The sequence below is a fragment of the Oxyura jamaicensis genome, chromosome 2, assembly GCF_011077185.1.
Source record: "Oxyura jamaicensis isolate SHBP4307 breed ruddy duck chromosome 2, BPBGC_Ojam_1.0, whole genome shotgun sequence".
Classification (NCBI taxonomy): Eukaryota; Metazoa; Chordata; class Aves; order Anseriformes; family Anatidae; genus Oxyura; species Oxyura jamaicensis.
The window spans coordinates 53,729,575-53,756,404 of NC_048894.1; the positions used below are offsets into that span (position 1 = coordinate 53,729,575).

At 40.4% G+C, this 26,830-nt stretch overlaps 1 long non-coding RNA gene across 1 annotated transcript; it reads left to right on the forward strand.

The window, feature by feature from the left end:
- The first annotated feature begins 19,328 nt into the window (after window positions 1-19,328).
- Window positions 19,329-24,091, forward strand: LOC118161426. The gene is made up of 2 exons (XR_004748017.1): window positions 19,329-19,596; window positions 22,586-24,091. It is a non-coding gene; the product is annotated as an uncharacterized LOC118161426 (long non-coding RNA).
- Window positions 24,092-26,830: the final 2,739 nt, after the last annotated feature.

Consider the following 26,830-nt stretch of genomic DNA (forward strand, 5'->3'; position numbering starts at 1 on the left):
TTCTGTGTTTTCTGTACATTGTTTTTTAATCTTCAAAAAGATCAGAGGCTGAAGATAAGAATGGGGAGAAAAAGGTGTAATATCTACCAGTCTACCAACATAAAGAAGGAGAGGCCAGTAGAGATTGTTTTACAGGTCTTCAGATGCTGGGAATGCTGGTGTGGGCAGATTCATACAGGCCTCTGACCAGCATGCAGCATGCTATTCAGATCCAATCCCTGGAAGGGATGCAGGATTTTTTTTTTTTTTTTTTTTTAAAAGAAAACAACTCCATACATCCCTCCAACAGAAAGGATGTTCACATGGGAGCTTCTTGCTGCAGGTTTAGATAAAGACAATGAAATCTAGGTAGCACAGTCACTGGTGACAAGTGGGAGATACCTGCGGGCCTCCTATGTTACAATGAGCAGGCAGTTTGTCCTGGCAAATGCACAGCGCAGCCCGAAGGCAATGCTGTACATCCAGCACGGATCTGGGCCTGTACAGGTGAACCATGATTTGGGTCACTAGCTTCCTTTCTCCCATGGAGAAGGGCTGAAAGAGCTGGGGATGTTCAGCCTGAAGAAGGGAAGTCTCTGTGGGGACCTCATTGCAACTTTTCAGTACGTCAAGGGGGCTTATAAAAAAGATGAAGAGCAACTTTTTGCTCAGGCACATAATGATAGGACAAGGAGGAATGGTTTTAAAGAGAGACAGACATACTGAGAAGAGTCCAACTGAGGCTAGTTCTTTTATAGAATGTTATCCCATGCTTGTACTTAGAAAAATGCCTTAGAGTACAAAATTAAGGTTTCTGTATGACAAGTTTGAAAATCATTGCCTTATAACTTTGTGTGTAAGCATTGTCCAGGACCTTGTTTGCCTTATTTCTTCTGAATACAGTATATAGATATAATCCCTCTTCCAACACATAAAGCAAGAGACATCAGATAGCTGCAGACAGGGCAGGAAGTAATGAGGTGTTATTGGTTAGTGTTATGTACAGTAGTAAATCTCCCTTGATCTGAATACCTGTGTGGAGGGTGTTTGCAGGAGGAGGAAGCAGCCCCAGCCAGAAATAGACAAGTCTTTGCATTGTGAAGTGGTAGCCCAGGTTCAGTTTTACCATAATTATTGAGAATTCTGCAAAAAGCATAACAATTAGTTATATCTTGTGAAATGTTTATATAGCTTTTCATTTGTTTAGCATACAGTGTTTGGTGACCTTGTCTCCTGGGTGTTTTTCTCAACCTTCACCTTGTTAAATTACAGTTTTTCTTAAATGATTGAGTTTTCATCTACATTTCCAAAAGGAGGACACACTGGGCTCTTTTCAAAACTGAAATCCTGTTCCTATCAAGGCTACTTGGTCTTAAAAAAAAAAAAAAAAATTCAAAGATTTCATCAGAATCTTTTAAAATGCATTCTGTATATGTCTCTGGAGCCTGTTCTTTGCCGTGTGTCTTTCACTGTTCCAGTAAATAAAGGGACGTATTGGCTTGGGCTGTACAGATCAAACAGCAGTATTTGATATACATTGGGTGCAATCAGACATTTCCCCACCGGTCAAAATTTGAAGAAACTTGGGGAGAAATCTTTTTGTTTCATCATCTACGTTAGCTTAGTTAGCATAAAAATTAGTATTTTCATAGAGCAGTGGTCACATTAAATAACCACTACTCCTTTGAAACTTAAAAATAGATTTCCCCTAGCTTTGTTTGCCACAGATTTGCCTAGGCTCTAAAGATAACATTCAAACTGTTTTTCAAAACATGACAGGCTTTAGCTGAAATAACTGTCCATGCCAAATTGTTATTTTATTTATCCGTATGTTCAATTTATGCTTTTCTGCTTGCCAATTTGATACAGTTAACTGTTTTCTCAGTGGTAATGAACCTCTGAAAGCATAGTGTTCCTGTGGAATGAAATGTCCTGGGTGATCAGGCTCTTTATGAGTCCTGATTTGATTTTTGACTTTATATTCTATTAATCCTTGTCAAGCTCTAAGTTTGAAGCAAAAAGTAATAATGTCTAGCCATGCAAGTCTGGCAAACTGAATCTGGCAAACTGAATACGTCCGGTGCTTTCTGTAACCATCCAAATCAGACTTCTGTCTTGCAAGTTTGGCATTTGAGAACACCAGGAAATATATAAGCCAAGTTCACATTGTTTGTTATTTTCCTATTACAATGTTGTGAATTTTGATTCCCAGTTTACATTAGTAGGATTAAATTCTGCAGCCATTGCTCAGGTCTTTTAAACAACACTTCTGCAGCCATCAGCTGAACTCTTAACTTTGCTGAAGTAGGTAGCAAAAAGTTCTCTGCCTTCAAGAAAGCATTTGCTTGTGCGTGTCAGTGCATTGGTACAAAAACTTACCTATAATTTTCTCTTGTTTGTCTCACTTTCAGAAGACACTCTAATACATTACCAATCCATGTTTGTATTCTGCTTTAGAAAAAAGAGTTTGCAAATACTCATTTTTCTAATGCCACAGCAATTCAGAAAGAGCAAATTTTTTGTTGAAAAAGTAAACAACAGAGGGTGGTAGAGAGCTGTGAAATGACTCTGTCAAATCATTTAGACCACAGATCCTGGGAGATGCTGAACTCAGCTGAGATGAAGCAGCTAAATAGGTTGCAGGATCTGGACTTAAGCCTCTCTGTGCTTCAGTGCTTGCTCAGTAAAATAAGAAAATTCGTAACACGCAGCTGGGTGCAATATATAACAAATCATGAAAGATTTCTGGTGCATTTAGCTTCTCTGAGTGAGGCCTAAATCTAATCTCTATCCTTCGCTTTGTATGTATTTACCCAGGGACATCTTTATTCACTGGCAAGTCTCATAATAATCAGGGAAACAAACTGTGTGAATATGTTCAAGCTGGTGTCATAAATGTTCGGCTCTTCTTTCCTTAGGTGTGAGGACAGATGCATTCAGTTCATAGAATTAATTGATGAAAGTTGTGTCACCATGTGATGTACTATAGATGAAAATCAGGGGCACAATTTATTGCAGTTCAGTAAAGGAATGTTGGACTTCCTCAGGTTTTGTAACAAGTAGTTGGCTAATTAAGCTGATTTTCTTACACTTGCTAGACTTAGACTGTACGCTATGAGCTTGTATGGTTTACTGTCATGTCATGTAAGTGTGGAGGATGCCATGCAGGATCTCCAAGTAATTTATTCTAATATTCAAGAATCAGATAAACTTCCAGAAACGGAAACTGTAGGACACTAAATACAATCAGTCAAATGCCAGCAGTCTTTTCCAAAAATGGACAGGAAAAAAAAAAAAAAAAAAGGGTTTTGTTATACAGGACATTTTAAAAGTTAGATCATACTCAGATCTAAAGTATTTTAAGTGATGTCGAGTCATGTGCTGGCATTTGCTCATAGCATTCTCAGCAAAAACTGGAAACACTGAGCCAGCAGTGTGCCCTGGCAGCCAGGAGGGCCAACCGTATTCTGGGATGCATCAAGCACACATCGCTAGTCGGTGGAGGGAAGTGATTGTCCCACTCTACTCTGCGCAGGTGCGGCCTCCCCTCGAGTGCTGTGTGCAGTTCTGGGCACCACAGTACAAAAAGGACGTTCAGCTGTTGGAGAGTGTTCAGAGGAGGGTGACGAAGATGGTGAAGGGCCTAGAGAGGAAGAATTATGAGGAGCGGCTGAGGTCACTGGGCCCCAGGAAGGCTGGGCGCTCTTCAAGAAAGAAATCTTAATGGCTCAGGAGCGGTCTGTCCCCACGTGCCCAAAGACGAGCTGGCGTGGAAGAAGACCGGCCTGGCTGAGCAGAGAACTGTGGCTCGGGCTTAGGAGAAAAAAGAGGGTTTATGATCTTTGGAAAAGAGGGCGGACCACTCAGGAGGACTACAAGGATGCTGTGAGGCGGTGCAGGGACAAAATCAGAAAGGTCAGAGCTCATCTGGAGCTCAATTTGGCCACTGCTGTTAAAGACAACAAAAAATGTTTTTATAAATACATCAATACCAAAAGGAGGACTAAGGAGAATCTCCACCCTTTGCTGGATGCAGGGGAAGCTTAGTAACCAGAGATGAGGAAAAAGCTGAGGTGCTTAATGCCGCCTTTGCCTCAGTCTTTAACAGCAAAACCAGTTGTTCTCTGGACGCCCAATACCCTGAGCTGGTGGAAGGGGATGGGGAGCAGAATGTGGCCCCCACAATCCACGAGGAAATTGTTGGTGACCTGCTACAGCATTTGTATGTACGCAAGTCAATGGGGCCAGATGGGATCCACCTGAGGGTTCTGAGAGAACTAGCGGAGGAGCTGGCCAAGCCACTTTCCATCATTTATCGGCAATCCTGGCTATCAGGGGAGGTCCCACTTGACTGGCGGCTAGCAAACGTGACGCCCATCTACAAGGAGGGTAGACCCGGGGAAGTATAGGTCTGTTAGTTTAACATCAGTGCCAGGGAAGCTCATGGAGCAGGTTATCTTGGGTGTCATCATGCGGCAGTTGCAGGGCCACCAGGCAATCAGGCCCAGTCAGCATGGGTTTATGAAGGGCAGGTCCTGCTTGACGAACCTGATCTCCTTCTATGACAAGGTGACACGATAAGTGGATGAGGGAAAAACTGTGGACGTGGTCTACCTTGACTTCAGTAAGGCGTTTGACACCGTTCCCTACAGCATTCTCCTCAGGAAACTGGCTGCTCATGGCTTGGACTGGCGCACACTTCGTTGGGTTAAGAGCTGGCTGGATAGCCGGGCCCAGAGAGTTGTGGTGAATGGAGTCAAATCCAGTTGGAGGCCGGTCACTAGTGGAGTCCCCCAGGGCTCGGTACTGGGGCCAGTCCTCTTTGACATCTTCATCGATGATCTGGACGAGGGGATCGAGTGCACCCTCAGCAAGTTTGCAGATGACACCAAGTTAGATGCGTGTGTCGATCTGCTCGAGGGTAGGAAGGCTCTGCAGGAGGATCTGGAGAGGCTGGGCTGATGGGCCGAGGTCAACTGCATGAAGTTCAACAAGGCCAAGTGCTGGGTCCTGTACCTGGGGCCCAACAACCCCAAACAGAGCTACAGGCTGGGAGATGTGTGGTTAGAAAGCTGCCAGGCAGAGAAGGACCTGGGAGTATTGGTTGACAGTCGGCTGAATATGAGCCAGCAGTGTGCTCAGGTGGCCAAGAAGGCCAGCAGCATCCTGGCTTGCATAAGAAACAGCGTGGCCAGCAGGTCCAGGGAAGTGATTGTCCCCCTGTACTCGGCTCTGGTGAGGCCGCACCTCAAGTACTGCGTTCAGTTTTGGGCCCCTCGCTACAAGAAGGACATGGAGGTGCTCAGGCAAGTCCAGAGAAGGGCTATGAAGCTGGTGAAGGGTCTGGAGAACAAGTCTTACGAGGAGCGGCTGAGGGAGCTGGGACTGTTTAGCCTGGAGAAGAAGATGCTCAGGGGTGACCTTATCGCACTCTACGGGTACCTTAGAGGAGGCTGTAGCGAGGTGGCGGTTGGTCTATTCTCCCACATGTCTGGTGACAGGACGAGGGGGAATGGGCTAAAGTTGCGCCAGGGGAGGTTTAGGTTGGATATCAGGAAGAACTTCTTTACTGAAAGGGTTGTTAGTCACTGGAATAGGCTGCCCAGGGAAGTGGTTGAGTCACCATCCCTGGAGGTCTTTAAAAGACGTTTAGATGTAGAGCTTAGGGATATGGTTTACTGGAGGACTTGTTAGCATTAGGTCAGAGGTTGGACTCGGTGATCTTGGAGGTCTCTTCCAACCTAGATTATTCTGTGATTCTGTGATTCTGTGTTCAGCCTGGAAAAGAGGAGGCTGAGGGAGGACCTCATTGCGGTCTACAACTTCCTTGCGAGGGGGAGTGGAGAGGCAGAGACCTATTCTCCATAAACACTAGTGATAGGACCTACAGGAATGGGGTTAAGCTGAGGCAAGGGAAGTTTAGGCTGGACATCAGGAAGAGGTTCTTTACCGAGAGGGTGGCTGCACACTGGAACAGGCTCCCCAGTGAAGTAGTCACTGCACCAAGCCTGTCTGAATTTAAGAAGTGATTGGACTGCACTTAGTCACAACTTTTGGGTAGACCTGTGCGGTGCCAGGAGTTGGACTTGATGATCCTTATGGGTCCCTTCCAACTCGGGATATTCTATGATTCTATGATTCTACATCTTCAGCCTCTGTTTTATTCAAAATAATCATCAATGTTAGTAATTGCTAGAAAAAATTACCACTTTCAAAGTGATCAAAATTAATCACTGTCAAAAATCTCAGTATTACCTCGAACCTAAAAGCATTTTAGCAACTCAAGAAGTTGTCTTTAATTTTGTGACATAATATGGAAGAATTTGTACATAGGCCTGAGACTTCAGAGTCCCTCGGACATACCTGTTCATTATAGTGGTCAGTTCTCAGCTGGCATAAATTAGTTCATCTGAAATCTGTAGAGTTATGCTGGTTTATGTCATATATAAAATCTGGCTCTACGAAGAACAGGGATGTGGTCTCCCAGGAGCACAGGAACATTCTCTATAGACTGTGTTTGTGACTTTTATTTTAGAAGCTGAAAATAAATTCCAAATTCAAATCATGACATTTGAATTCCCAGTGGCTTCTATAGTTTCTGATCAAGACACCAACATCAACATGCCATCTGCATGCAGTTTTGTTTTTATTTGTGGGGGGTAGGGCTGGACCTCTACCCACCTAATTGTAGCTGTTTAATCTGCAGTGCCTGTGAGCCCATGTGATTTCAGCACGACTAAATATTAGCATGATGGAGGGCACTTAGTTCCACTAGAGCAAAATTAATCTTAGTGATAGTTTTCAAAAGTTGCAGAGCGCTTGCATCTACTGCAGGAGCCTTGGGCCCAGGCCACTGTGCTAGCAAAGTAAAGCAGACTCTGTTACAATTTTTTTTTTTTTTTTTTTTTTTTTTTTTTTCCCAGTGCTCTGAGAAAATGGAATCAGAGCTCTTTTTCAGGGTGTGGAACTGTAGGTGAAGTGCTTGTCTCATGCAACACTTGTCTCCCCAGAGGTCATTCAGATGACAGAGATTCAAGAGGGCATTTTAGATGGGAGGTATGCATTCGGTAATGTAGGAGTAGGAGACATGGAGCATGTGTGACAAATTCTTTGTTTCATTCTGCTCTGAAGAAGCTTTGGATTGTTTTTGGGAGGCAGCCCCCATTTAGGACAATCAGATGTTTACTTTTAAAGAAGCAGAGATAAGGAAGACCATAAGGGCTCATTAAAACTCCACTGTGGAGCCAGGCTAACTCCAAGTCTTTCCAGAAATAATTTTCAGAGTTGTATCAAAGATGGCCTACTTCATGCAATGTAGTGATCTCAGCTCGAGCCATCCATGCAGGCTGGCAGCACTGGGCTGCAGATTCAGTGCTTGAGTCAGCCAGAGGATAATATAGCAGTTGAATGTCCTGTATCTGTAACTGATGCTGTTTTTGGAGTCTTAGAAAACAAGAGTAATTACAGTGACCCTTTGTTGTCTTCCTTACGGTCTCTCTGTCTCTGGGAGGTAAACAAGGTGTTTTGAACTTAAAATATATGCATTGTATCAGAGTGCCTTCAGGAAAGCTTCTGAGTGAGCTACCTTTCCTTGTCTTTGATACTGCAAGCTCATGATCTGACTCTTTAAGGCTGAAGTCTCAATTGTTAAAAATCTGTATGTTTCTGTGAGAGGAATTACAGTTTTCATCAGATGGGCAGCTGGGCAACAGCACAGAAGATAGCGGGCTCCCTTTAGAGGGACCTCCATGGTAGAATGAGTGATTAACTCTCTGGAGTATGGTATATGTTACTTCAGTGATGTGTTGCCAATATTTCATTAAGGAATGACCACAGCAATTTCTTCCTTCATTTGATGATAGGTTGTGAGTTGCAGGGAATGAATGTGTTTGCAGAGAGGGGGCTGCAGTGGCCCTATTCATATGGATTTTTCTTTTACATGAAACCACTTTCTCATGACTAGACTAGTTGACAAATGAACTTCTATTTGGCTGCTTTACATTGGTGGCATGGTAATCCCAACACACACAGGACACTCCACCTGAATTTCATTTCATTTACTAAGGTGTAGGAGGATTATTACTATAAGCCGAAAGGAGGACCTAGGGAACTACAGCTCTGTCAGTCAGACTTTTATGACGGGGAAGATTATGGAGCAGATAATATTGATTGCCATCATGTGGCATATACAGGACAACCAGGTGATCAGGCCCAGTCAGCATGGGTTTACGAAAGGCAGGTCCTGCTTGACTAACCCAATCTCCTTCTATGACACGGTGACATGTTTAGTGGATGAGGGAAAAGCTGTGGATGTTGGCTACCTAGACTTTAGTAAAGTTTCTGACACTTCATCATTCTGAGTTTACCACATCATTCTGGAGAAACTGACTGCTCATGGGTATATGCTTTGCTGGGAAAAAAATGGCTGGGTGGCTGGGTCCAATGAGTTTTGGTGAATAGAGTTAAATCCATCTGGAGTCTGGTCACAAGTGGTGTGCCCCGGGGCTCAGTACTGGGGCCAGTTCTCTTCAACATCTTTATCAATGAGCTGGATGAGGGCATCAAGTGCACCCTCAGTACTTTTGCAAACAATACCAAGTTAGGCAGGAGTGTTGATCAGCTTGAGGGTAGGAAGGCTCTACAGAGGGATCTGGATAGACTGGACTGATGGGACGAGGCCAACAGTATGAAGTTCAACAGGGCCAAGTGCTGGGTCCTGCACTTGGGGCACAACAACCCTATGAAAAAAGGCTGGGGGAAGAGTGGCTGGAAAGCTGCCTGGAGGAAAGGAACCTGGTGATATTGATCAATATCCATTTGAATATGAGCCAGCAGTGTGCTCAGGCGGCCAAGAAGACCAACAGCATCCTGGCTAGTACTAGAAATAGCATGGTCAGCAGGACTAGGGAAGTGGTGTCCCTCTGTACTTGGCTCTGGTGAGGCCGCACCTTGAATAGTGTATTCAGTTTGGGGTCCCTCACTACAGAGGACATCAGGGTGTTGGAGTGTGTCCAGAGAAGGGCTACAAAGCTGGTGAAGGGCCTGGAACACAAGTCCTGTGAGGAGCGGCTGAGGGAACTGGGGTTGTTTAGTCTGGAGAAGAGGAGGCTCAGGGGAGGCCTCATCACCCTCTACAACCATCTCAAAGGTGGTCGTAGTGGGGTGGGGGTTGGTCTCTTTTCCCAAGTAGCAAGCAATGGGAAAAGAGGAAATGGCCTTAAGTTACACCAGGGCAGTTATATATTCGATATTAGGAAAAAATTCTTCACTGAAAGGGTTGTGAGGCATTGGAACAGGCTGCCCAGGGAAGTAGTTTAGTCACCATCTCTGGAGGTATTGAAGAGACATGTGGATGTGGTTCTTAGGGATATGGTTTAGTGTTAGACTTGACAATGCTAGGTTAAAGGTCAGACTAGATGATCTTAGAGGTCTTTTCCAACCTAAATGATTCTATGATTCTGTAGTCCCAAAGAAGAAAATTACGTTGATTCAGAAAGCAATTTGTTCTGCTGATGTCCTTCTTCATCTTTATGCTAACATGTCTGTAATGTGAGACACCCCTCCACTCCCCACCCCCCCCCCCAAAAAAAAAAAAAAAGTGGCTTCTGAATACCTGGAAAGTTGCTTGTGCTTGATTTTTGCTAGTATTGTGGTCTTGTCAGTGAAATGCTGGGGATGATTATTCACAATTTTCTCATCGTTAAATCACGGAACTCTGTCATGTAATGAGTTAAAGTGAGGGGATGAATTTCATCTTTCTCCTGCTGATAGTTGTCAGATTTATTACAGGAAAAAGGCAAGATTTTTTTTTTTTTTTTTTTTTTTTTTTTTTTTTTAGCGGAGTTTAGGGTCATTGATGGGTCAAAGCAGAAGCCTAGCTCCTTATCTGTGCCAAGATCCACAATGACTTTAAAGGGTAGTTCAATCACCAGTGTTTTTCTTTCATGCTCCTTTTTGGGAATTTGGGAATATTTTCTCTCAGGCAGTTAACAGTCAGAAACTTTTAGGAGGTAAATGCTTCAAGAATTATGATCATAATCTACTGTGGTAACTTAAGTACTTTAGTGGAGGATCAACAGACAACTGTGGGGAAATGTGGGATCAAAATGGGAATTTGCATATATTTCAGCAACAGCTCAAGAAGGTAACTGAAGGTCCCTCTCAACATAACTTCTGTTGCCTCTCATCTTTAATTTTTGCCAAGAAGTTTTAATCAGTGGTTATTCAATTAAATCCCTCTTCGAAGCTAATTTTAATCTTCACTGCCTCCTTTTAAGGTCAGACCAGCTTAGTTCACCTCTGTCTACCTGCTGGCAATACTTTGCCAAATACATCCCGGGATACCATTAGTCTTCCTTGTTATAAGGGCACACTGCTGACTCTTGTTCAACTAGTGATCCATGAGAATCCCCATATCCTTTTCTTCCAAGCAGCTTTCCAGATGGGTGGTCCCCCAGTATATTTTGGTACATGGGTTTGTTTCTCCCCCAGGTGCAGGATTTTGCACTTCCCTTTGTTGAGCTTCTTGAGGTTCCTGTCAGGCCATTTCTCCAGCCTGTCAAAGTCCTTTTGGTTGGCAGGATGACCTTCTGTGGCGTATCAGCCACTCCTCCTGGTTTTGTGCCATCTGCAGACTTGCTGGGGGTGCACTCTGTCCCATTGATCAGGCCATTAATGAAAATGTTACACACAACTGGACCCAGTCTTGACCCCAGCTTGGTACACTGCTGGTACTGGCTTCCAAATAGACAATGCACTACTGATGATTACCCTCTGGTATCAGCCATTGAGCCAGCTTTTGATCTACCTCACTGCCTGCCCATCCACCCCATACTTCAACAGGTTGTCTCTGAGGATCTTAGGGGACACAGTGTCAAAGGCCACACTTCAGAGCAGGTGTAGTCACTGCTCTTCCCTCACCCATTAGTCATTTCACGCTTATCAAGTTGGTAGGGCATAACTTCCCCTTGGTAAATCCATACTGACTAATCCTCATTATTTCCTTGTCATTCATATTCCTTGAAAAGGTTTCCAGGACTAGCCTTTATTTATTTATCTATCTATCTATTTATTTATTTATATATTTTTCTCCCCATCATATTTTCTTCCCTTCTTCCTTTGAGGAGGAGGGGGAATGAGAGAGTGCTGTGGTAGCGTTTAGTTCGCCATCAGTGTGAAATCACCATAGGGCCTCATCTGTCTGCTTATTCTTCTTCGTCAGGTGGCCTGTAGCAGATATATAAATCTACCCAGATATGTGGCCACATATATAGACATTATGTCACCTCTACCTGTCCCTCTCTTTAATCCTAACCCATAAGCTCTCAATCAGCTACTCATCCACCCGCAGAAGAACTCCATGCACTCCAGCTGTTTGCTCACATAAAGGGTGACTTATGCTTCTCATCTTCCCTTCTTGTCCTTCCTAAATAGCCTAGATTCCTCTGCTGCAACTCTCCTGTCATGGTAGCCATCCCACCATGTCTCTGCGATTCCAACAAGATCGTAGCCCTGTAACTACACACGGCTCTCTATCTTATCACGTTTATTCCCAATAGTGTGTGCATTAGTAAACAGGTGCTTCAGAAAGGCACATCGGTATGTTGGTGACATTTGGGTGACATGAACTGCTTCTCTCTGCAAATTGTTTGCATTTCAGCTTTGACTGAGATGCAGTCACGAGACCTGGAGGAAGTGAATCCACCAAACCTTCCCATAAAGAGAGAGAGATTTTTTTGTTTGTTTGTTTGTTTTTGTTTGTTTTTGTTGTTGTTGAAGGAGACTTATTTCTCTGAGAACTGACCAGAAAAACTGAAATGTTTTTATTCTATAAACAGATCTACACACATACTTCCATGCAAAGTAAAAATTGTGCTGAAATAAGTAAAATTAAGTTGAACTATGGAAATGAAAGATGTTTGTACCTTCTGCCTCAGAAGTGTGCAAAACCAAAGCAGTCCACAAGACTTCTTTGTAGGCTGTACATATTCACAGATTTTGAAAGCTCCATCCTGTCAGACCTGCAGTTTAACCGAAGCTCTAGAGACTCATCATTATTCTTAATCCAAGCCTACATTATGTGCCTGAGCTATGCAAATCTCTTGGAAAGATTCAGTCTTAAGCATTTATACCAAAGAAAGCTGGAATGGATTAAAATTCAATATTTATAAAATATTATCATATGATAAACAGAAAGTATCTAGATTCTCTAAAGAAACAGAAGGGAGGAAAGATTTAGCTCATGTTCATGTAGATCTAGTTCCATGGAAGCCCATGGTAAATATCCAAACACAAACAGAAACTGAGAATATGGCCATGTTATATTGTATAATGATTAAAGAGCTTTAGAATGGATGGCAGGACTAAGTTTTTTTTGCTATTCCATTAATGACGAGCCGCATGGGAACTTTTATACTACAGAAGTTAAATTGATAATACTTTTTAGTTTACCTTTCTAAGAAGATCCTGTTTCTATTGGGAAGTTCAATATATCTTCATTCATTTATTTTCATTACAGAATGCAAGCAATGAATAAAAGTTAAATTAGTGGCAGGGGCAGGGAGAGGCTGGCTGGGTTTTTAAAAACTAAGGTATGACAGAGAAGCAGTGACATCCAGACAAGTGAAAATAGCTGAGTCTAAATCTAAGTTCCTGTAAATATGTTCTCATTTCCTTAAAATATATATTGTGTTTTTCAGCAGAACTACCACCTGCTTCAAAAACACTGTGACCAAATGCTTTGCTAATTGCCTGATCCCTTTATAAACCAACTCTTCAGCATACTCATGCTGGTAGGAAAGAGTTGTGCACATTCCTTATTTACCTATCTAAGCAGAAGTGATAGTATTATTTGGAATTTATTTTTAACAAACTATAGTGAATAATGAGAGATTTTGCTTGCATATAACCCCAGTAAATTGCTGTGTGCAGCCATTTTTAGTGAGCATTCCTATCCAAAGCATGTAGCATTGCTATTTGCTGCATGTTGTTGCCAGAAAGGTTCAGATTTTCTTCAAAGATCAAAAGCCTTAGAAAGGCCTAGAAAGTCAGTTTTGTTTCTTTCCATGACCTAATCCTCTGGTTCAAAAAGGCAGTAAGTTTATACCAGCTGTTGAAGTATTTCAGAAAAATAGCTATTTCTACTATGTTTTATTATGTCTGATGTACCCACTCATCCACTCAAGAATGAGTCACAAATAAAGAGTTAAAATTTGTGTTTAGATGGCAATTACATAATTTCTAAACATTTCCAGAAATTCCTTTTAATGTAATTTCTTCAGCATAAATTGGTGGTAAGCTTATAGGACTGGATGGCCATTCTGCATCTGGTTTCTGTTAACAAGAAGTTGATGTGTGCCATTTGCTCAGACCATCTGCTGAGAAAAAGTTTTTTTTTTTTTTTCTTTTTTTCTTTTTAAGACAGACTGCCTTTGCTTTCAGCATCTCAGGATTAAAGTAACAAAAGGCACATGTTATTTCCACATAAGTATGGGAATGGTGTTGTTAAATTGTTGTGAAGCACTTATTTATATATTTGACGTATGAGGGATACACTCCAGAGAAATGGAATGTCCCATTTTAAATATTTGGTGTGCATTAAGTGTCTGATAAAAGCCTGCTGCAACTGGTGGATGTCTCTCTGACTTTACTGGAATGTAACAGATCCTTGGTTCTTTTAGAGATTTGCTAATAGAGTCAGATACTGTGAAGTTATTTATATTTTTCCTGCCTTTTCACTTGCAACATCATAACTATGTTATTTATTTATTTATTTATTTTTAATGGATTCCCAGAAAGAAGGAAGACTGTGGTTTTTTATATGGTCCTAAATAAGAAACTAAGTATGGGAGCAGCTTATGTAACTTTTCACCGTTACAATCCTTACCTACATTTTTTTTTTTTTTTAATTTTTATTTTTTTTTCCTGAACTCCAAATGATGATGCTGAAGGTACCCCATGTCTTTTTTGTCCTGGGTACCTGCGGCAGTGAACCAGCAGACAAAGCTGTTGCCACATCCCTGCTCTTGCCACCAGAATAAACACTCCAGATGCCAACATTGACTGCCAAGTTCCAAAGTTAGGCATGCACTGGAGCTGATGTTTGGGGCTGAAGTATTCAAGAGTTTAAAAGATTACTGACTGTTCTTGAAAGAGCCTGTCAAGCAATCTAACAAGCCCTGGAAGGTGAATGAGAGAATAAAATCTCCATCCTGGGCAATATACTCCACAAATGTATGAATTCTCTTAGATGTGATGCTATATTCAGAGAAAGCTACAGTACATGGACCATTAAATTGATATAATAAAAATATAATAATTATTTTAATATGTTTATAAAGGAGAAATCCCTTTTTCACCCAATTTTCAGTCTGAAATTGAATAATTAGTACAAGATTTATTTTTGTCAGTTGAATACATTTTTTTTTTTTCCTTTTATGAAGGAGTCTTTCAGAAATACCTGATTTATTTTCTAACAATGTAGTAATATCCCCCCTTACAGATGTAGCAAAGACTAGTGCATAAGACATGAGCTATGTGATACCCCTTGTACTTTGAGACATGCTGCAATTACCAATGTCTTTTCCATTTATATGTCAGGTTTTGTTTGTGGAGTCTTTGAAGCTATATGCCAGTGCCCATTTATAACAACTACAGCTGTGGTATCACTTAGGTCACAACAGTCAAAATTATGCATACAGTGCTCCTTGGTATTTGATTTAGTCCTTGTGATAGAAGGTTGACAGTGCTAGTTTTGGAGTCTGAAAGCCTGCTTTCCTTAGAAATAACAAGAGAAAGCAACCAGTATTTCCTTCTGCAGAACAAGTGACAGTAAAGACAAAGTTTCCCAGCTATCTTTTAAGCTCTCTTTTATCTTACTCTCCAGCCAGATGGACTAATTAGTAAAGGGCATGTGCCTCTGCTCTTTCCACAGGGACCATCCGTATAATATTTACTAAAGTTAGGGAAGATAATAGTTTTCTGTACTCTATTCCTAATGTGAATAGTAATATATCCAAATATTAGAAAATAAATTCAAAATAGATTAGTTATTTATAGGCTAAGAAGACCTACGACTTAGAAATTGGATAGGCAGAGTAGGAATTCTATCCAGAGAAGCATAAATGTTTTGGGGGCTATCGATGTCAGATAATGATTCAGTGAAACGGAAGCAAGTAGAACAGGTTCAAGACACATTAGGAAAAAGTATTTTCAGCAGCAGCACCTGTTTCTATTCTGTCTTGCAAGAAAAATAGCAATGGTCCATACATGATGGCAACTAAAATGTTCAAATATGCAGAAGTACTATTGCAACATATTATGCCTTGAAGAACAGCATGTCTTGTTACAAAGAGAAAGCATAATTTTCATTGTGGATAGTATTCAGGCAACATTCTGACTGTAAATATGTGATTTGACTGTTGTTAGAATAACATGGATAAAGCACAGCACTGTCTCCCAGATGGAAATCCCTTACTAATTTGGTTTAGCACAGGAAATTCTGTGCTTCTTATTAAAAAGAGCAAGCTCCTTTATTACTGTCTTGGATTATGCATTTTATCTTCTAAATCTGCCTTCTCTGAAACATCACTATCACGGTCAGCTGCCACACCAGCTTGGGCTATAAAGATCCCATATCCGATGCAGTGTTAAACTCTCACTGGGACTGGCTGGGATAATTCCAAGGAAAATTTAAGGTGACACAGGAGGTGATTCTGATGGTTTCAATAAGTGCCCTTTGGCTGATCTTCAATTGAACCATTATCCCACTCTGGTGATAATAAAGTCATCTTCTAAATAAGATGTAAAGCTCATATTTTGATCTTAAGAGGTAATGAGGGAGCCTTTTACATAGATTTCACTGGACATTTTGTCTTCCATATTTGCCAGCACCCCACAAGGGGCTTTGCACCCAGCCTGCAGTGCTTTATCCACAACCTCCAGTACTACTGGTTTTGTGATTTAGCAGATGTGCACACAAATCACTTTCATAAAACCCACTCTTGTGCTGTAGAGCATCAGCCAGCAATGTACTGTTCTGTTGCAACCATCTGGGGCTGAATGACAGATCATTTGTTTTACTAGATAAACAAGTGGTAAATCTATGTATCAAGTTTATGTTGGTATTACAGAAAAAAACTTCATATTGTTTTTTAAAATAAATTCTCGCAAAGCTACGCTAATCTTTAGGAAGGAACACTACTAAATTTTTGTCTAATAGTGGCTGGAAAATAATTTTTGTCTTTAAAAAACCCCACACCTTTCTTGAAGCATTGCTACTACAGTCATGACACCTGACCATCAAACCTGCTGTTAGCTTGTTATTTCAGCACTTCAGTTCATATCATGCAGTGGCCTCAGAGAACATCAGCTGGATTCCTTCTGAATGAAAGTAAGTGGGAATACATGTGCTTTGGCAAATAAATGAGTGTTTGGTCTTTGGGACCCCTCTGAAGGAGTCCCAAGAGTATGGAATACTCTGTGCCCAGATGCCACATGTTAAAATACGCATAACGATGATGCCAGGTTCTTTACACCAACTGTTACACTGTGCAGGTCTGGTCCTGCTGGTTTGCTCTGTCTGCTAAGGTAGACTTTGGACACAACACCACTCTACAGTTGACAACATGGACTTGCTGTGGGTTCTCTGTGTGCTTTGAGTCCAAGAGTGAAGAAGCTTCAAAGCAAATTGCTTCCATGTCCACTCCTGCAGGCATGCTTTCCATCTGAAACACTGACGTTAATAGAAAATTTCTTCCTGTGCTGTGATGATTTTCAAATACCAGCTGCACCATAGTTTGGCATGATCATGATTATAGTGTTTAAAGTCACCTCTCAAAATGTAGACACCTATAGACAATTCACATTTATTTATTTAGTAAACAAGTTGAGAACATTGTACTTTTTCAGATATTATTGGCTGTTGATCTTATAAATTGCAGCTGTTCTCAATGAGCTTTACCAACTTTTAGAAAGCTCTTTTCAATTTCACTCCACCAATTGGATCAGTCTGAGGCATATTGAAGACTCCATCCTTCTGTGAATCCTCAGACCTGTATCTTGATTTGAAGCTCTCCAATTTTAGGGAAGACTGAAATCAATGCTGATTTTAATTACAATAAATGTTATGTTATTAAGTTATTATTTTATTACATATTGTGATAGTATTGATGACACTTGTGACTGTGAACTTCTGCTCATCAACTATCTCCTTTGAGAGTGTTCATGTATAAAAAAGGGAAAGTATGCCTGCAATGAATCTGCAACCTCATTTTTACTTAATAAGAAGCTTGTGGAGATCCTAAAAGCATTCAAAATCTAGACTTATTGTGAGTGTGAAATATATTTAAAGATTTGGCAAGTTTACTGATTTCTTCATTAATATGCTGCTACTGCTGAAATTATTTTTTTCATTAAATTTTGATTTGATTACTGTGGCTTATTAAACCTGGGGTTTTGTCTCCTGAGCAGATACACTTGGCAATGTGTTGGAAAGTCACGGTGACATCTGAAATGCCCAGGGGATTCCCTGTAGTCAGGGAGCTGACCAGGGTCTGGACAGGACTGATTAAGCTGGGTAGGCTGGGAGGGGGCTGACAACTGATTAGCCAGCAGAAATTAGCCACCACCCTGCACCACCCAGAATGGACTAGGGCGTTGTACTGGAAGAGTGGGCTTTCCTCAAGCCCCCAGAGATCAGGCTGTGCCTCCTGCATGCCAGGTACCCCCAGAGCTAAGTAATCCAAGGGGTTAGTTTTTGCTGCTGCAGGACAAACAGCAGAAAGCTCCCACTGGAGTGCTCTCTGCCTTTACTGGAGCCCAGCCTGAAACAGGTACAGGGGAAGGTGTCTGCTGCAGCTTTGTGTGCAGGGCTCTGCCTGTCTTCTCCCTTTTGGCAGCAAAAGTGGCAGTTTGATAACTACAGATGTGCAGCTGTACTTCTAAAGAGTCTCAGATTGCAGCATGCACCATACTGTCTCAGCTGGAGCCTCCTGAGGTTTCTGCATGCTTTTATTTCAGGAAGCTGGTATTTTGCATTGCTGTAGATGTTGTGGTCTAACCCAGCAGGCAGCTAAGCACCACTCAGCCATTTGCTAACCCTGCCCTCTCCCAGTGGGATGAGGGAGAGAATTGGAGGAGAAAAAAAAAGCTCGTGGGTTGAGATAAAGACTGTTTAATAGGATAGAAAAGGAAGAGAAATAATGATTATGATAATAATAATAACAGTAACAACAATAATAATAGAATGTATAAGGCAAGTGATGCACAATGCAATTGCTCACCACCGGCTGACCGATGCCAAGCCTGCCCCCAAGCAGCAACCCCCCATATTAATTGTTCAGTGTGATGCCAGATGGTATGGAATACTCCTTTGGCCAGTTTGGGTCAGCTGTCCTGGTTCTGTCCCCTCCCAGCTCCTGCTGCACCCCCAGCATCCTTGCTGGCTGGGCATTATAATAACAAGCTGAATTGTCCTTGACCTTACACTAGTAAACACTGCCCTGCAAAGACATCAGTGTGCTGTAAGGATTATTCTCATCCTAAATCCAAAACACAGCACCATACCAGAGGAGGAAAATGAACTCTATCCTAGCCAAAACCAGGACAATGTTACCACCTGAGTGGTTTATTTATTTATTTATTTTGTCTCAGGTTCCATTTAATTTCAGGACAAAGGAGGTGGGCTTAAAAATCAAAATGTATATATTGTAAATGCATATATTGAATCTAGCTGTCAGATTGCAGGTACCTACCTGGCTACATCCTGTTGGATTCTGTGCTAAAGCTGATTTATTATCTGAAATTTTACAAGCTTGTTATAACCAGTGATACCGAGTCAGAAGGACATAAGGTTCTCTTCCTGATAGAATAATAGGACCGAATTTGTAATATTTTACTATATTTAGTTAGGTAGAAGGAAAACCGGAAACTTCATATGTCTGATGCTGGTATGTTTGTATGTTACTTGCTAGTCAGCCTTATCTGTAAGGTCATACCGAATTGTATCCTAGGACGGGGTAAGGGGGCAAGATAACCTAGGCCTGGAGGATGCACCTGTAAAGGGGGACTTGTGCTATGCATGTCTTTCAATATGTAAATGACTTAGCTTAGTATGCACCCCTAAATTGGAACAACAAGGTAAGACAGATTGAGGTGGGCTGAGCATGAACAAGAACTGGGTTCAAGCAGCAAACATAGCAAGGAAGACTATTGATGACCACCAGAGACCCCCAAAAGACCACCAGTAGAAACAATTGCGCACATGTAAGGGATATTTACATATTTTAACGAGTTATGGGAAATAGTATGAATATGTCGATTATTTCTCGGAAATCTAATGGCTGTGTATGTTCTACAATTCGGCCTGCACACTAGGTGGAGTGATCCTTGTATGTCTGGTGCCCCAATTAAAGAATGCCTGCTTTCTTAAAATCCAGATTGAATCTTAGAGAGTTTCTTTGACAGACTTTGTGGTAACAGTTTTGGCAACCCAAGGGGGATTTAGCTCTTGAGCCTTGACAGTTCCTGGGATCGTGGAACCTCAGCCGACACTGAGGGATTCTCAGAGAGGACCCCGATCCCCAGGCCAAAGAGCCCCTGAGCGAAGACCACAGTTTTGTAAGTACAAAGGCATTCTTTTGGAAAATTTGGTTACCTGCCTTTAAGACTCACCAAAAGCTACACAGGGTTCAGTTTAAGACCCAGGCTGGGGTTTGAGTCTGCAGGAGGTTAGAGTCCCCATTGCGCCTGCTCAAACCCATTTGGTTTGAAAACAGTGTTGGAGTCCCCAACTTGGCTAACTGAATTTTGGTTTGGATATTGGAATTTGGGACTACTTATTTATTTTTATTTACTTGGATTATGTATATATTTTCCTTACTACTCATTTAATATTGTTGTAGAGATGTTAGTAGCTCCAGAGTTGAGGCAACGACCTCAGAATCACAGGCGTGAGCCCTCCGGGTCGGAGGGATCGGATGATGAGTGAGGAAGTTGTCATGGGAACAACGCCAGTGGCAGGGAGGACTCCAGCTGGCAGGGGAATTGAGTCTTAGAGAGTTTCTTTGACTGACTTTTATGGTAAAACCAATGTAATGGGAATAAGTCCTTACTTTGCTGTGATGACTTACTAAGGCCATAAAGAGACATCAGCAGGAGGCACGAGGTTTCAAACAAGCCATTCAGAAAAGTGCAAATGGGTAAGACTTTAAAAGTGCAGGTTTTCAATCTGCAATTAAGGAGATTTTAATACTGTGTTCCTCTCCTGAACAAATTTCTTGCTTTGCAAAAGTTGCTCAGAAAAGGATCCTTACACTAAGTCCTAAATGCAGCTTGAGTAGTGTACTGCATTCGAGTGGCTTCTACAACAGAACAAAAATTTTCTGGTTTAATTACAGCTGCTTTTCCATTAATAAACATAACATGCTTACTAACAATAAATTGGGAACTGCTAAAAGTTTAAAATGGACAATTCTCTTTCTAGTAAATAATCTGATACTGTTAATAACATCATGTTTCATATGGAAGTCCTGATCTTTTTAAAAAAATATTTAGGTGTATATGAAAATTGTAATACTTTAATATTATTGCACCCATTAATATCTGAAATATTTCCTGTCTCCTTTAATTCACATAACTCATTTTTTTTCATGACTGTGCCTTTTGATTGTGTTGGTCCCATCATGTTTCTGTCATGATTGCTGATGATTTTCTTAACCTCTTGGTGTGATTTATGAGAATCTTTTACTTGCTCTTAAATATACGTTTTCTTCCTCTAGGCATTCAGTAGGGCTGTGAGAGAGAAACATTGAGTAACTTGGAAAAAAAAAAGAGAATAGAAAACACCCTTTTTGTGTAGAGAGAGAAAAGAAAGTGATGATAATTCAATGCTTTAATTCTTTTCCTTTTTATTTATTTATTTATTTATTTATTTTATTTTCCCAAGGTTTAAGATGGGTAATTCCATTTCCCCTTATTGGCTATCCCTGTTTTCAAAAGCAGATGAATGCTAGATCTCTTTCTGAGTTTCTCAGAACTATTATGTCTTGGCAGTCAACTTCAGTCCTCTCTTGCTCAGTTCATGCACAGTAACAGAATATTCTGTACTTCTTAGCACAGAAGATACAGAAAGAATAAGAAGCACCAGGAAAAACCAACCAACCAACCAACCAACCAAAAAAACCAGAAAGATGGACAGTGATGGAAATGAACAAATGAAATCACCCTTGAGAGCATCAGTGTTGAAACTACACAGCAAATCAAGGTGAAAAGATGGCCAAGTTTGAGGAATTACAAAGATTTTACAGAGTCATCCTTTTGTATAATGGGATTTGCATTGGTGCCTTGCAAACTGGAGCTCCCTGGATTGAGAAATTCAGCTATTAATGATTTACAGTCAGACAAGACAATCAAAGTTACTTATTCCACTGAAGCTGGGACAGGCTTGAATCTGCCAGTCAACTTACTGAATATCAATCTGTCTTGTGAAAATAATAGAATAATGCATTCAGTTGTCAAGCATAGATGTGCTGACATAGAAAACAGCTAATGCTATATGAAAAAAAATAATCTGCTGTGTTGCACAGAAGCTTACCAGTCAGAAATTGTGAGGCTTATTCCGTCCATGCATATAACCATTTCACTCTATTCTTAATTATATTTTTTATTATTTTTTTTTATTAATTTGTCCCCAAGTCCTATCACAGCAAGTTCCTGCAGTTCCCCAGGAAATCAGTCCTGCTCCCAGACTGGAAGATCTCAAAAGATATTTAGGAGATCAAAAGACCTGCATTAGAGCTTTGGTTCTTTGCAAGGTCCCTGAAACTTACCAGTGCATTAATAAAGCATTTTTTCATCTAATGTCTGTCTATACTATCTTATCTGTAGGGTAGTGGGTGTTTATGTTCCAAAGAGATACAAAACCAAGGTCACACACCTCAGGCTATGGCAGGGTATAACTAATTAAAAAGTACTATAAAAATTCTCACAGAGTTTTATGTGTGTTTCACTATACAGCACTATCTGACAGAGTTAAAAGTGGAAAAACTGATCAGCTGCTTTTCCACACAGACGTCCCAAGTGGTAAAGAAAGACACTGCCAGTGAAATACTGGAAAAAGGATCAGAGATCCTTAAGTTGTTCTTAGTCCAAGCTACTGTCTGTCCTAATTCAGAGGCTTGACTTTTCCCTTGGCCTAAGTGAATAATCATTCTTTGTACTGTGTCATGGGTTTGGAGTTCTGCCCATATTCCTCATGTGAGATGGAGTAAAACTAGGAGGACAGAAAGACCAAATCCCAGGGAAAACCCCCTGCTTCTAAGCAGTGCGATGAACTGGAGGAGATCCTCATTATCCTTTTACTTTCTCTTGGTTCTCATCTCATATCTCCAGACTGTCAATTCATATCTTTATCTTTTTTGACAAAATAAAATAGGCTAGGAAGTTTCACTGGCAAGATTTTAATAGTTTTTGTAGTGTTAAATTCTCTTTGCATTACTATTAATTGTCTATAATCTTTCAAAAATTGTTTGCTGTTTAAAATTGCTTAAACATTTTTTTTTTTCCCCCCCCAAACTGGATTTGTTTCTTCATCTTTGACATAGTAAAGAGTTCTGTGCCAGTCCTTTGTGTTCCTTGAGATTTGTTCTGAAGTATCCTACAGACAAATTAATTTGCCAGCCAGAAGCCTTCAGCGACTACATTGGATTTAAGAGTTTCCCTCAGCCAGCTGGCATAAGAAAGAGAAACATTCCAGAAGAACTTCTCATCTCCAAATGTCCACCATTCCCACCCCCATCGAGTGAAAGCTTTTACAGCATGCCTGGATGTACATCAAATTGAGGCCATTTTCAACAAAGGGAAAAAGGAATGCACTCTAGATCCTCGGGGCCTCGATTGAGACTATGCAGCTGCAAGCACCCTTTCTCTTTTTAAGGGAGTGATTCAGACCAAGCTCTTCTATTGGCTATAGATGTAGCAATGATATATTTTATGGTTCTCTCTGCAATATTTTATTTTAAGCACTCTGCTGAGCATTTATATTCAGGCTGGTGATCTGGTCCCTTTTCCTTTTCTACAAGAAGATTATGCTTTGGCTGCACCTATAGACCCCAGTTTTACACAGAAGTGGTATGCATCCCACTGATGAGAAAGTTATAAATTTTCTCAAGTAATTCTGAAATGGAATTGGTCTTTATTTCTGTTTTCTTATTGTCCAGTAAAATGAAGGAAATCTGCCTACATTCAAGTAATTCCATGCTTCATCTGAATTGCAGCACCTAGATCTTCATTCCTTTAATCCCATGGATTTTGACCAGGTGAAAGTCTGGCTCCTGCTGTTGCCAGCAAAATTCCAATTGATTTCAAGAGTTTAATCTCAGAGTTTGACTAAGGGTCAAATTTAATCTGGCAGGAAAGGTCTGAGGGCTGTTGCACATTTCTGCAATTTCCGCTGTGTTGTTGATATTGCAGTTGCATGAAACCTATGTACTCCAGAGCTGGAGTCACATTTCAGAAAATCACTCTACAAATACTAGATATGAACACATTTCATGCGTGGTCAGACTTAATCTCCATTTTCTGTGGCTGTTTTTTAAAGTTATTCCTCCTATCCTTTCCTCATTTGGATGTGGTGCCATGTCTTGCTAAAGTGTTGTTTGTGAGGAGAGTTGATAGCCAAGGCTAAATCCAAATGCTTAAAATACAATCACAGTCTCCACAGTCTTCTAATATTTGAAAGCTTTGCTGAAAAGGAAAGAGATATAAGCTCATAACTAAAAATGTACATCTCAAGTCAGGTTTAAATATGAAATAATCTCAGACAAGTCTGTTTGATTTCCATCACAATAACCTTGTAAATACATTTTTACTCCCTTGATTTAAACATTTTATTTTCTTAATAAGTTTGAGTTCTGAATGGCTAAGTGAATTTTTTTGAACTTACATTTAAGGAACTTTTTTTTTTTTTTTTTTTTTTAGTTACGAGAATACTGTTTTGGTTCTGCATGTATACTGTTACTTCTGAAAACTGAAGCAGAATGATGTTGTTCTTTTACACCAAATGTGTTTTGCTGAATATAAAATCCATGGAAAGAGATAAATATCTGTTTACAAATGTTGGTCTGCTCATCATTTCTCTGTTTGTACTGTATTTCTGTGCCATGTGTATGGGGCCAGTTTGTTGAGATGGGTGGTTGAACTGCAGGATGATGGATTCCCTCTGATGATTTACAGATGCAGTCTATCATTTTTAGATCACATCTTCATCTTTCCCTTGTTCAAATGTTTGTGTGTGATGGGAATGAAGGCAAAGAATTTTTTCCCATGCTTTTAGTTTTTGTTAACCATGCCACACATTAAGATCTTCAAAAAAAAAAAAAAAAAAAAAAAAAGGGGGGTGTTAATAATTATTTTTTTTTTTTTTTTTTTTTTTTTTTTTTAGGATATAAACAGAAAACAGAAAGCTCTTTTCTTTTTCCATTTTCTTCTTCCCCAAAGTCATATTTCATCACACACAATGATTCTGTGAGACCCTTTGGTTAGTGGGGTCCAGGGTCTGCTGAGGGCATGAGTGTTCCTCACACAGATCACGCAGGAGGGGTTGTATTGGGGATCTACTGTAGAAGGAGCCTAAGGCATAAAGAATTGTCATTGTTTAGTCAGTAAATATGTGCTATGGACTGCTTTATGGAGGTTACAGATGTCAAACCCACTCTAGCCAAAGTAACTACAACAGAGCTACAGGGAGACTTAGGTTGTCAGGAAGGGTGAAAGTTACAGAGATGGGGCTCAGGCTGGGAGTGGGGAAATCACGTGTGAGGTAAGGGGAGAAAGGATGACAAATCTAATTGGTTCTCATAGTATTTTGTCAGTGATTATTCTTGCATGGATATTAAGTGTATTTGAGACTTAATTACAGTTGGACTGAATTCTCCTTTTCTTGTTGAACATCAGCAATAGGCGACAATGGAAAAATTCAGACCTGAAAGCCTAAAGCATAGGGCTTAATGAGAGCAAGCTTAATGATAAAAATATTTTTTTTATCTATTTGACTCCTACATATCACTCTCCTATAGTACTGTGCCTTCAGATGTATAGGATTAAGACTGCCTTAGATTTTAAATCAGTTTTGAATATTTTTTAAGTTTTAATAATAAAAAAGCTTTAGTGTCAGATCTTGCACAGGTTGCACAGTTGCTATCAGGACATTTCTACAGAGACAAAATTAACTTTGTGTTTTAATATTGAGCAACACTTGAATTGTGTATATGGTTACTAGTAAAACCAGCAACACATACTGAGCCTAGCAGTGTTTATTTTTGAAACACTTTGTGTGGATTTCCTCATTCCCATAGTCTCCATCTCTGTCTTTCCACTTTATTTGGAAAAGGTTTCTCCTTCCAGCTTGTTCCTCACAGTTTTTTACAGCTTAGTTTGTTGGTTCTGCAACTGTGATTCTCTGAAACTTCAAAGCCTTAACAGTGTTTTTATGAAGATATCATCATGCCTGAACTACATAGCTAGATGGCTTTTTCTCACTTATGTGGTGATCTCATGATCAGAATATTATCTCTCACTTGGGCACTTTCCATGTGAGCAACATAAAGCTGTCAACAGAGCTGTTCAATATGCCTCATTCAAATGTGTTCTGCATTTTCTTTATAAATCTGTGTCTGTGTGCCTCTGAAATGATACCCATTTGGTTCTGTAACTCAAGGAGGGGTGGGCACTCAGGCAGGCATCTGTCTCAGATGTGTTGGTGGAGCCATAAACACAGGTCATAGTCAGGTTCAGGTGACTAGTTGCTCAGAAACCTCCAAGCCCCATTAGCTGGCTTTACTAGTTTGTACAGCAGTACCTGAGGCTTGTACCTGTGCTGACATTTCCTGAGTCTTCTGTTTTAGCAATGCAAAGTCCACAGAAATGAAATTCCTGGACTGCATACATCATTTCCAAGTGAAAAGGATCTGCTTCCTGAACTTTGTCCCCAAGACTGGCAGCCTGACTATTTTCCACACCTCTGCCATTACGAACAAATTCCTCTCTCTGTCCCTTTCCAAAATTATCTGCCTCATCCTCATTTTTTCTCCTGTTCCCTTTCTCAGAAATTTTATGCTATACTGCAGGCTTCTGTGTGTGTAGCTGGAAATGGGAAGGATTACTGTCACTCTGTAATCTCAGCTCTGCTCTATAAGGGCAAAATTCACACTCCCTGGCTAAGACATCCTTAATTTCAATATTTTTTTCCCCTGTATGTCTAACACTAACAAACAATGGTAATGTAGTTGACATTCATTGAAAATTTCCATCAATTCTTGTCTAAGTAGGCATAGTACAATGACAATACAGTAATTACAGTAATCTTAGTCATGTCAGTTCTATATTTTTCTGTGATTTTCTTTCTTTCTTTCACCCTTTGTGAATAGGATGTTATTGAACCCAGCACAACAATAGCAAAATACTAATTAAACCTGTCAGTTTCAACTATGTTCCTTTTTCAAATGGATTCTAAATGGTTTTGAAAAACCTTAATCCAGAATTTATGAGCAAAGCCTACAGAATATAATGGTGACAGAACCAGTAGAGCCTTATAAACCTAAGGAAAAATACTGTGTCTTTTGTGTAGGGATCTTTGGTTGGGACCAGTCTATGGTGTCTATTTGTTTGGGATTTGTTGGGATCAGTCTATGGAAGTGGGGAGCTGGGATGAAACTTTCTGTTAAATTCTGCACATTAAATAATAAGCTATAGAAAGATGTCCCATTTTACTAAATTCTCAGTTTTTTTTTTTTTTTTATAGAAAGGTAAATGAGAAGCCAGTTATCGCAGGATTTATGAGAGAAGCAAAGTAAAA